At 37.0% G+C, this 11210-nt stretch overlaps 1 long non-coding RNA gene across 1 annotated transcript in view; it reads right to left on the bottom strand.

Moving 5' to 3' along the window:
* Nucleotides 1-625: 625 nt before the first annotated feature.
* Nucleotides 626-11210, bottom strand: part of LOC309871527 — a 59598-nt gene continuing 49013 nt past the window's right edge. Inside the window, exons 2-4 of the long non-coding RNA XR_014315325.1 lie at nucleotides 5710-5868; nucleotides 2669-2741; nucleotides 626-719 (exon numbers count right to left, since the gene is read on the bottom strand). This is a non-coding gene — a long non-coding RNA (uncharacterized lncRNA). The remainder of the gene's footprint in view (nucleotides 720-2668; nucleotides 2742-5709; nucleotides 5869-11210) is intronic.

Here is an 11210-nt window from a genome sequence, read left to right as displayed (position 1 = left end):
GAAGATGTACAGATAAATACAAAAAATTTTATTATAAGGAATTGGCTTATACAGTTATGAAAATTGAGAAGTCCAAGGATCATAGTCAGCAAGCTGGATTCTAGAGAGAGACAATGGTGTCAATTCCAGCCCGTGTCCAAGTTGAAGGCAGAGAACTGATGTCCTAGCTTGAGGATAGTTGGTCAGACAAGGAAATTTTCTCTTACTCTATCTTTTGTTCTATCCAGGCCCTCAGTGGGTTGTATGATACCCATCCTCATTGGGAAGGGTCATCTGATTTACCCATTCTACCAATTTAAATATTAATCTCATCTACAAACAGCCTACACACACACTCAGAATAATGTTTCAAACAAATACCTGGGCACCCTGTAGCCCAGTCAAGTTGACACGTAAAATTAATCACCACAGTGCTCAATAAATTAGAATACATTCAGAGGTGAAAAGAACAGGATGAACCAGGCAAACCAGCTACCTCCTGCCGACATTATGTTCATAAACTCCATGTTAAAAACCCCTAAATGGAAAGTTGTCTACTCACTTCACATCAGCTATATCTGAGATGTCTCTATTGGCAGGTATTGGTTTTCCTTACAGTCACAACTACTTCCTCTTTTCCTCTCACCCTCCTTACCTCTCTCCCTTCCTTCCATCCTTCATTCCTTCTTTCCCGAAAAATTTACTGATCACGAGCTGTGTATCAGGTATAGTGCTAGGTCCTAGGAATATAGCAGTGAATTACTTTTACAATTAGTGAATTAGTTTTACAATTTCTGTGTATACAGTTTCCATATAAAAGAGATTTAGAAGTAAAAACTTGTTGAAATGAGGCGGAGAACTTATTTTGAGTGTTTTTTGCACACTTGACTCAGCACTGACAAAATTCCAATTATCCATATCAAATAAACATAGGGAAATAATAGAGGGGGGATAGCTACCTTCCCATCCCTTGATGCTACCACTAGTTCCATTCTTTACTCAAGATCTTAAAATCTGGGGCGCTTGGGTGGCTCAGTGGGTTAAGCTGCTGCCTTTGGCTCAGGTCATGATCTCAGGGTCCTGGGATCGAGTCCCACATCGGGCTCTCTGCTCAGCGGGGAGCCTGCTTCCCTTCCTCTCTCTCTGCCTGCCTCTCTGCCTACTTGTGATTTCTCTCTGTCAAATAAATAAATAAAATCTTTAAAAAAAAAAAGATCTTAAAATCTATTAAGGAAGATAGACATAAACAAATCTATATATCATTGCCAATTGTGATAAGTGCTATGGAGAAACATACAGTATGTTCAAAAGCTTAATTTAGATTGGGATGTATTTTCTTTTAAGAGACACTTAAGCTGAGTCTTGAATGAGGCTGTGTTAGTTTGCTAGGACCGCCACAACAAAATGCCATACACTGGGTGGTTTCAACAACAAAAATTAATTCTCTCACAGCTCTGGAGTTTAGGTATGATTTATTTTCTCCTAAGGCCTTGCTCCTTGGCTTGCAATGGCTATCTTCTCACTGTGTTGTCACATGGTCACATGATCACTCCTTGATCTGTACAACATCCTCTTCTTAAAAGGACACCAGCCAGGGGCACCTGGGTGGCTCAGTGAGTTGGGTCTCTGCCTTCAGCTCAGGTCATGATCTCAGGGTCCTGGGATGGAGCCCTGCATCAGGCTCTCTGCTCCTCGGGGAGCCAGCTTCCCCTTCCCTCTCTCTGCCTGCCTCTAGGGCTACTTGTGATCTCTCTCTCTCTCTCTGTCAAATAAATAAAATCTTAAAAAAAAAAAAAAGGACACCAGTCATATTGGATGGAGGCCCACCCATGTAATCTCTTTTTACCGTAATTCCCTCTTTAAAGGCTCTATCTCCAAATACAGTCACATTCTAAGTACTAGAGGTTAGGACTTCAAAATGTGAGTTTGGGGAGGACACAACTCAGCCCATAACAGGAGCCATCCAGGAAAAAGGGATGGAAATGGAGTAGGAAAATACATTGTAAATTTGGTGACAAAGCATAGGGAAGCACTTAACTTCTCCTAACTGCAGATAACTTACATTTTCTTTAGGATTTCTTAGGCAATGGCATTAATAGAAAATGGCCGTGATAGGAGGAGAGGAAAGGTCAGAGAATGAGAGAAAAGTTATGATCTGCTAGTTACTATGGATGGGTGACCAAGCTTATTGGAAGAATAGATTTCTGGCCAGTATCAAGGACACATTTGAGGGAAATGAACAATGTAAGTCAGCCTAGGGTTTTAATTTTTCTCTGCCATCTACTTAGCTGCTTTGGTGAAGGCTCAGCAAAGATGAATGAAGGATTCTTTCAAGATGGGATTTTTCCGGGAAAAACCTCCTCAAGTCTGTGTGCATAAAATCAGCGCTTAGCAGCTCATCTTCAGACAGATACAGCAAAAAATTAAACTGTGTCTTGCCTACTCTATGTACCAGGTCCTTTGACATCCATTATTCTCTTAATCTTAACAACACTGCCAGATAAATGTTTGCTGATTAGAAAACTAAGCTCAACCAGGATCAATGACTTGTCCAAAATCATATGCCCAGGGAACACAGTAAGCCATTGTTCCAACTTAGGTTTATCTGGTTCTTAAAGCTCTTCCCCCCTACCTTTACCTGCTGCCACCCCATGCTTCTTTTAGGATAGCCCATTCCCTGCTTTCATACCTGCTCTTCTGTCTGCCCTAGGATGAACTGCTTCTCCTTCAAGGCTGTTCATATTCCTCATACCTGTTTTCACCTGGATAAAAATATTGGAAGGGACAGGAGATAGTACATATTCAAAATTGTCCACTTGGGCCTCCTTTTTTCTCTTGAGAAAATGGCTGGTTGAAGTAGATAATACTCAATTCTTTTTTTTGTTGTTGTTAGTGATGGCTCTGCCAATTCCATTACAAAAGAAAAAGGACACAAGGAACTGACAGATTGGCTAATAATTCTGAATATTAATTTATTTGAGTCTCATTTATTTTATTATAGCAATAAATCTAAACTGACTCATTGTGATCATTTTTAAATATTTAACAATGAATAAGATAATAAATCCTAAAAACTGTGGAGTGGTTGTAGGAAAAATAGCGAATAAAATTGGATAATAGGTTAACTAACCCCCAAACTCTGCTGGGCCTTACAAGGCCTTCCTACTAAAAGTATGGCAGTCTTTGAATCCCCTGGAAGCTCATGAGAAATTCAGAATCTCAGGTCCCACCCCAGACCTCCAGAATCAGAATCTGTAGTTTTAATAAGATTCCTACCTTATTTGTACATACATGAAAGTTTAAGAAGCGCTGTTACAACAAATTTACTTTGAGTAGCCAACAAACTCATGAGTGTATATGGATGGAATCACTCTTGCTGGAGTACTTTTTGAAACAGTAGAAAAAATAAGAGTTTAGGTGTTAGACAGACTGGTGTCAACACTTACCAGTTTTGTGACTTTGGACAAGTTATTTAAGTCTGGGAGTTTTATAAAGATAGGAAAAGGTCAAATGGGGCATAGTGGCAATTAAGAGGAACACCAATGCAAAAAGGCAACAGGAAGGAGAAATGGATTTTGATATAGGATCTGCTACTATGAAGAATTGGAAAGGAAATTTTGAAAAACACTCTTTCACCTGTTACTGGGAATGAATACCTGTAAAATTTGGTTGACAATCAGAGAAAAACAATTATCATATGATCTCCCCGATATAAGGAAGTTGAGAGGCAACGTGGGGGGTTTGGGGAGTAGGAAAAGAATAAATAAAACAAGATGGGATTGGGAGGGAGACAAACTATAAGAGACTCTTAATCTCACAAAACAAACAGGGTTGTGGGATGGAGTGGGGAGGCGGGTAGGGAGAGGGTGGTGGAGTTATAGACATTGGGGAAGGTATGCGCTATGGTGAGTGCTGTGAAGTGTGTAAACCTGGTGATTCACAGACCTGTACCCCTGGGGCTAATAATACATTATATTTTAATAAAAAATTAAAAATTATTTAAAAAATTTGGTTGACAATTAGGAGTTAGATGTGAGAAATTTTGGCTTTGGTTTTACTATGCTTATTAACTTTAAGCAGTGTACATTTTGAATAAATAGTTATATACCATAGGAAAAGCAGAAATGATAAAACGGAGGTGACTTAAGGATAGACAATCAATTTAATGGAAAAGTTCTTATAAGCAAAACAAAACAAAAAGTCTTACAAAAATGTAACTGCATAATATATTTTTCACTATTACTCTTGTGATCAAATGAGTTGAGATTTTTTTTCCTGTATCAAAAGTCTGTAAGTCTTTAAAATCTGGTTTGCTAAATTCAATTTTTTTTTTTTTTTTAAAGTAGGCTCCATGCCCAGCACAGAGTCTAATGCAGGGTTTGAACTCATGGCCCTGAGATCAAGACTTGAGCTGAGATCCAGTCAGACACTTAACTGACTGAGCCACCCACGCACCACACCCCCATTTGCTAAACTCTAATGATTTTTTTAAAAATTTACCAGGAATATTATCTTTTTCAGGCAGAATAATAGTTTAATGAAAGCATCTCTAATTTCTTTGATCTATTGATATGGTTCCAAAAATGAGGAAATGAAGCAGGGGTTCATTTATTTCAGCATTGATTGGGTAGAACAAAAAGTAAAAAATTGTATTGGAGACAGTATTCAAAAATTTCCCAGACAGGTAATATTTTTAAGAATTCTCTTGCCAAAATACAGATGCTGCTAATGTTTCTTTGAATAATAACATTGCAGCAAATATTATCAACACAATGTTTATTTTAAAAAAGAAATCAAGACTCATATTAATATATTATAAAATTCTTTTCCCACTCTATCTGACACTGTCTTTGCTCTGTTTTTTATTAGAGTATCTTGTACAAATGCATTGACTAGACTTCCAAGCATAGATTAATAGATGACTCCAGGATATCATGAAAAAAAAAAAAAGTGTTATCACTATTTGATGTTTATGGGACAAAAATACAATAATATGCAATGTTTTTAATGGAACAGCTTAATTGGGTGAGCCTAGATACTGGCATGAGGATTATTGTTTTTCTGACCAATGAAATGAAACCTAATACATTTCAGCAGACCACTGACAATCCTGTGCACAAAAATTAAAAAATAAAATTCCAGTACACAACACTGGCAACTACACACATAAAGAAAAAGAGCAAAAACAACTTTGTGTGACTTAAGGCATTCTGAGATTTTTTTAAAAGCTTCAATTCTAATTTTAGCAAATCATTGTACTTTCTTTACTCCCTGAAAAAAGTTAGAACAGAAAATTGATTTGGATAAAAATGTTATATCAAAACTGGAGAAATCAGGGCAAGATTTATAGCACATATTTCAAAGAAAGTAGAGATTATAGAAATCTAAAAGAATGCATAATTCATGACAAATCTTGGCATATTTGAAATGTCCTTGAATATTAATTGGATACCCAGATAGAAGTTTCTATAAATTCTGTCTTATGATGAGCCTATGGAAAACTTTTTATATTTGTATAATAACTCAGAAGTGCCTTTGAAAAGAGAAAACTGTTCGTTGGGGGATATTCTAATATAAAATATGTGTTTCTATTTAAAGACTAAATTGAAAAGTTGGGAGCACCTCATAAGAATAAGTTCTGAATCGGAGGTATATTTTTTATCATTGAGAAAAGGGGGAAAGATTGTTCAATGATGACTACAAAATTGTTGATACAGGGCTTTAAATTACCTTAATAACAATTGCCATCATTTGTGATTCAGTCATATCCACAGCATAGATGTATCAGTGATATTGCCCCATAAAATCTGTGGACCAAAACCAATCTGGCTGAGAAGACTGCTCCAGTCTTCAAATCTCTATGTGCTCATCAAGTATTTTGAGATGGAGCTGCACCATAACATAAAAAAAAAAAAAAATCAAGTTTAATAAGCTCTATAGGCAAGTAGTAGTTAATGATACAAATTATGCAAATGAAAAACTGTATCCAGAAAGTTGCATATGGTAAAGAAAAATATTTTCAGAAAGGACAGGTATCTGGAAATATAACTTGTGTAATAATTGACCCTATATCTTTTGGTAATTATATTGTAGATCTGTTAACACCTAAGTAGCATATGTTGAGAAATGATTTAGATGAAAGTGATTGGCAGAAAACAGAAGATTTATTTATTTATTTTTTAAAGATTTTATTTATTTATTTGACAGAGAGAGATCACAAGTAAATGGAGAGGCAGGCAGAGACAGAGAGAGGGGGAAGCAGGCTTCCCGCTGAGCAGAGAGCCTGATGTGGGACTGGATCCCAGGACCCTGAGATCATGACCTGAGCCGAAGGCAGTGGCTTAACCCACTGAGCCACCCAGGCGCCCCAGAAAACAGAAGATTTAGACAGTTGTCTAGGCTTAAGATTGTATTGTCTATGGCAGAATAATTACTACTATCTAATGCTTATTAAATATTGCTATTTTCCCTTACAATAATAGAGAAACCTCTGTTATAATAAATTATTCCAGGTATTCATATAATTCAAAGTAAATCAAATTCTCTCCAAAATAAAATTTCTGAATATGAAGACAGAGATCTAATAGCAATCCCCTGCATCATCACAGACATTGCCACATCTTTCATGATGGTGGCCATATCAGTTTTTCAGGGCTGCTAATGAAGTATCACAAACTGGGTGGCTTACAACAGAAATCTGTTCTCTCTCAGTCTAGAAGTATGAAATCAAGGTGTCAGTGGAACCATGATCTCTCTGAAGGCTCTAGGGGAGAATCCTTCTTTGACTCTTCTAGCTTCTGGTAGTTGCTGGCATTCATTGACTTATGAATGCATCAGTCCAATCTCTGCCTCTGTCTTCAGAGGATCTCCTCTGTTCCAGAATCCAAATTTTTCTCTTCTTCTTAGATACTAGTCAATAGATTAGAGCCCAATCTAATCCATATGACCTTATCTTAACTCAATCACATCGACAGAGACTTTATTTCCAAATAAAGTCACATTTTGAGGTTCCAGGTTTAAGACTTCAACAAATCTTTTGGGGGGACACAATTTAATCCATAATACTGACCTAATGTTAAGTAGTCCAGGACTAGTCATTTATTCATTCATTTATAAGTATTTATTGAATATCTCTTATATCAAGCACTGTTATAAACAAAGTAGACCAAATCTTTGCCTTTAAAGAGTTTATGGTCTGCATTCAATCATATCCTATAGCTGTATATACTTTATATTTTAAAATTATATGTAGTTTATAATTTAGCAAAATTTTTTAATCTACATTGCTATGATCAATCTTTAGAAAATCCTGCCATATATGCTGAGTAAATAATAATAGCTACTTCTTTTTTGCAAAGGAAAACTGAGGCTTAGAGAGGTTAAAACTTGTCCAAAATGGCCCATCTGGTAGAAGAAAAGTTGGAGCCAGAACTGAGATCAAATGTATTAGCATATAAAATGCTGGGTGGCATCCACTTGCCGTTAATAAATAATAAGAAGCATTACTACCTATTAAGAGTATTTTTACGGTGTATCATATAGAAATATGATTTAAAAATAAAGGACAATAGCTCACAAAGCAAAATGTGTTCATTAATTTTGACAAATTTATTTTATTTCTAATTATTCATGATATTCAAGCAAACATGCTGTGGTATATTTTCAAAAAAGCAGTAATACCTTGGTTGTGGCAAGAGGGTGTTACAGATTTTCATTGAAGAATAACGAAGCTAGATTTTAAATGAATTCACATGAATTCCTAGTTACATTGGAACGTCAATTTTAAAAATGATGAAAGGAGTCTTAAAGCTCTTGCCACTCCATCCCACATTCCCTCAACAACAGGTATCTAGAAAGAAAATTACAGCAGTGAAGAATTCAAAGATGTGAGCATGGTGTAGCCATTCCCTGTAATTAATTTAGGTAATTGGTGATATTTTATATATCCTAAACTGTAATAAGTAGTAAAAATATGCCAAGTCTTAATGAACCATCATCTTATCTGATGAGGTAGTCGTGGTGGCAGTGGGTATAGTGAGGCAGTGGATAAGCCTAGATTCTATCCCATAATTGTGTGTGGTGTGTTTCAGTCTTTCACACTTGTTTTTGGCACACTCGCTTATGAGAAATGCTTTAGCAGATACATGATTCTTAACCCCCCACAGCAAAGCTGCTGCCAGTGCTGAAACCAACATTGGGAAATAGAGCAGAAGCATTCAAAACTGAAACCAAGGTGATAAAGACACGGACTCGAAATTCACTGTAAAGCAGATGACAAATGGAAACATATCTCACGTTAACAAGTCTCTGCCTTATACAGTAAAAATAACGCTGTGTTAGTGACTCAGTAATAGGGGTGGAGTGGAGAAGGAACTAGAAAGAAACAAAAATCTGGAAAGATAGATTGCTGCTCATGGATAAGCAGAGCACATCCTGATTAATTTAAAGGAAAAAAGAAGTTAAGTGTTTTAATGACAGTGGGTCTTTGTATCATCTGCATACACAAGTCTTCTTATTCCCCCAGTAATTAAAGATTTCCATATGAACAAATTACCTACTTTGGGAATATGCATTTGTATCTTGCAACATGGATTGTTTTTTCATTCTCTTAAAAACAACCAGAGAGGTGCTTTCTTATGAATAATTCATCATCTACTATAGTCTCTGAGGTCATTTTTGTCACTCATGCAGCCATCCAGCCTTTCCCCAACACTGTAGCTGTGTGTCATTAGCTGGATCCTCTCATTTCTCACTCATGCCAGGGGATTAAAAAAGATTTTAAGTCCTAATTCCTCATATCTGCAAATTCCTTAGCATAGCTTTTCTATTGGTGTTTCCCCGCCCATAATCCAGTTCCCCTTCTGATAATAACCTTGAGCATAGCCGTTAAACTTTTTGTTCCTTTCCCTTTCTCAGAGGAAGATACTCTAGAGGTGGGAAAATGAAGTGGACCTAGCCAATCATAACTCTCAGAGCTCCTAGAATCAGTGATTCTTCACAGAAAGGGACATGGCTGAAGTCAGGCCAAAAAAAAAAAAGGTAGCTCTGGGACCTTTGCTAGAATTTGAGGGAAGGGAAAGCTTTCTTTCTATAGGAATTCCTAAACCAATAGGATATTGCTTGTGGCTGCTAGTGCCATTCTGATGCCTGAAAATAAGCCCAGCTAGAGAAAAGTAGGGGCAAGATACAAAGAGAGAAATATTTCTGAAGTTTCTTTAAGTACCTGGATTTAGCTGTGCCTGGAAAAGACATCTCCAATGGACTTTCAGTTACTTTGGATAACAAATTCCCTTCATGCTTAATCCAGAGTAAGTCAGTTTTCTATTATTTTCAGCCAAAAGACTTCCAAGTGTGGGGGTCGATTACACATTAAAACATGTTAACCCCCTAGGGCCTGCCTGAGCCTACTTAGCCATAGTGACTCCATGTTGCCTAGGTAGACATTTTGTTGTTTAATAAATGCCTCAAGAGTTATTGATATCAGTTCCAGGTAACTGTTGCTAAAACACACACCTAAAATAAGGCCATTTTGTTTATATCAGTTCCAGGTAACTATTACTAAAACACATACCTAAAACAAGTCCATTTTGTTGTTTAATAAACGCCTCAATAGTTACTAGTATCGGTTCCAGGTAACCGTTACTAAAACACACAGGTAGGAGACATCCAATCAGCCAAAGCCACATATGTAGATGTCTGTGATTGTGCTCTATAAAAACTAGCCTGTAAGACCAAGGGGCGTCGCTCTCTTTGGAGGCGGCCCTGGCCGGTCAGTCTGACTTCTAATGCTTGGCATAGAATAAAGCTTTACATTACTTTCACTTTGTCTCAGCCTCATTTCCCTGGCCGGTCAGCCTAACTTCTAATGCTTGGCACAGAAGAAGGCTTTGCGTAACTTTGTCTCAGTCTTGTTCCTTTGATAATGGACCCAACACCAAGTACTCAAGCATTTAGGACCCAGAACAATTAGCCTCAAGTTCCTTAACTCTTTGCTCCAAAGCTCTATATACCATCTGCTGTTTCTGGTCCTACCATGCTCTCCCTATCAGAATCATATTGACCTGGGTAGGAAAAGGAGAAGTATTATTTAGAAAGATAATTTATTATAAAGATATTTCATACTTGTCCCAAAAATATCAATCAAAATAATCACATTTGAAGCAAAAAGTATAAGACATCTGGTCGTCTCCCTCCTCGCCTTATTCCACTTCAGCCTGCCCTTATCCAGATATTTTAAGTTCAAATACAAACATGTGTATCTGTGCGATTATGTTGGGTGTTGGACAAGGGATATAAATTTAAAAGCATGAAAACAGCAATTAAACACAGGAGGTATATCCACATTTACTAGTGTCATAATATTACAAAGTTTTAAAAATAGAACTTTCGTGTAAATAGTATGATCCTGCCTTAAGAATCACCGCAAAGCAGCCTCTTCCATAAGCCCCTTCTCACCCCTCAGAGAATTTGAGATATTATGTTCTCTTCTCTAGTTCTTTACTTGTTTATTTACTTAATTGTGCTTCACATTGCAGATAGCTGCCTACACCTGTTTTACTCATCTTTGGATGGTAAGCACTTTGAAGGCAAGGAATGAGTTTGACTCGTCTTTGTATCCCCAAAATTTAGTTTGGTGATTAATTTATGTTTTTAGGTGAATTAATGAGCAAGTGGATGATAAATAAGTGATAAGAGATCTCTTTGAAAGTATTCTCTTAGGCTGAATTTTAAAAATAGCTTTGCAGACATTCACCTGTATTTTAAATTAAGGATATCTTTTCAGAGTTCCTCTTACACTAGCAGAAATCAGACAAGTGATGAGCATGCCTTTAGTTTCAATTCTTTGGGGACAGCAAGCACTTATCTGAGTTTATCTCATCCTTTCACTACAGAACAATGACAAGAAAAGGGGAAAATCAGCTAAGATGCAAATGTGATATTCCCTGGAATTCTTGATATGGACTTCGATTAGTTAACTAGATCTTTTAACCTGGCCCCTGTGGTGTTCTAACCTTAATCCTGTGCCCCAGAGAGTAAAGAGCTCTTGGCTTTTCCTGGGACTGAATCTCTACCTAGTAATTTATACCTTCCCCCTGCCTTCATTCCCTCTTAAGTGTTCTAAGGTTTGGAACTGGAACCCAAGTTTCAGACGTAAGGATGAGGACAGTTCAGCAGCTACAGATTTTTACCTGCTTGCTCTGACTTCCAAATATTGCTAGTTCCTAGACCCC

Source organism: Mustela nivalis, assembly GCF_964662115.1.
Source record: "Mustela nivalis genome assembly, chromosome: 1".
Lineage (NCBI taxonomy): Eukaryota > Metazoa > Chordata > Mammalia > Carnivora > Mustelidae > Mustela > Mustela nivalis.
Note: the sequence above shows the minus strand (reverse complement) of the source record. Positions and strands in the feature narration are given on the sequence as shown.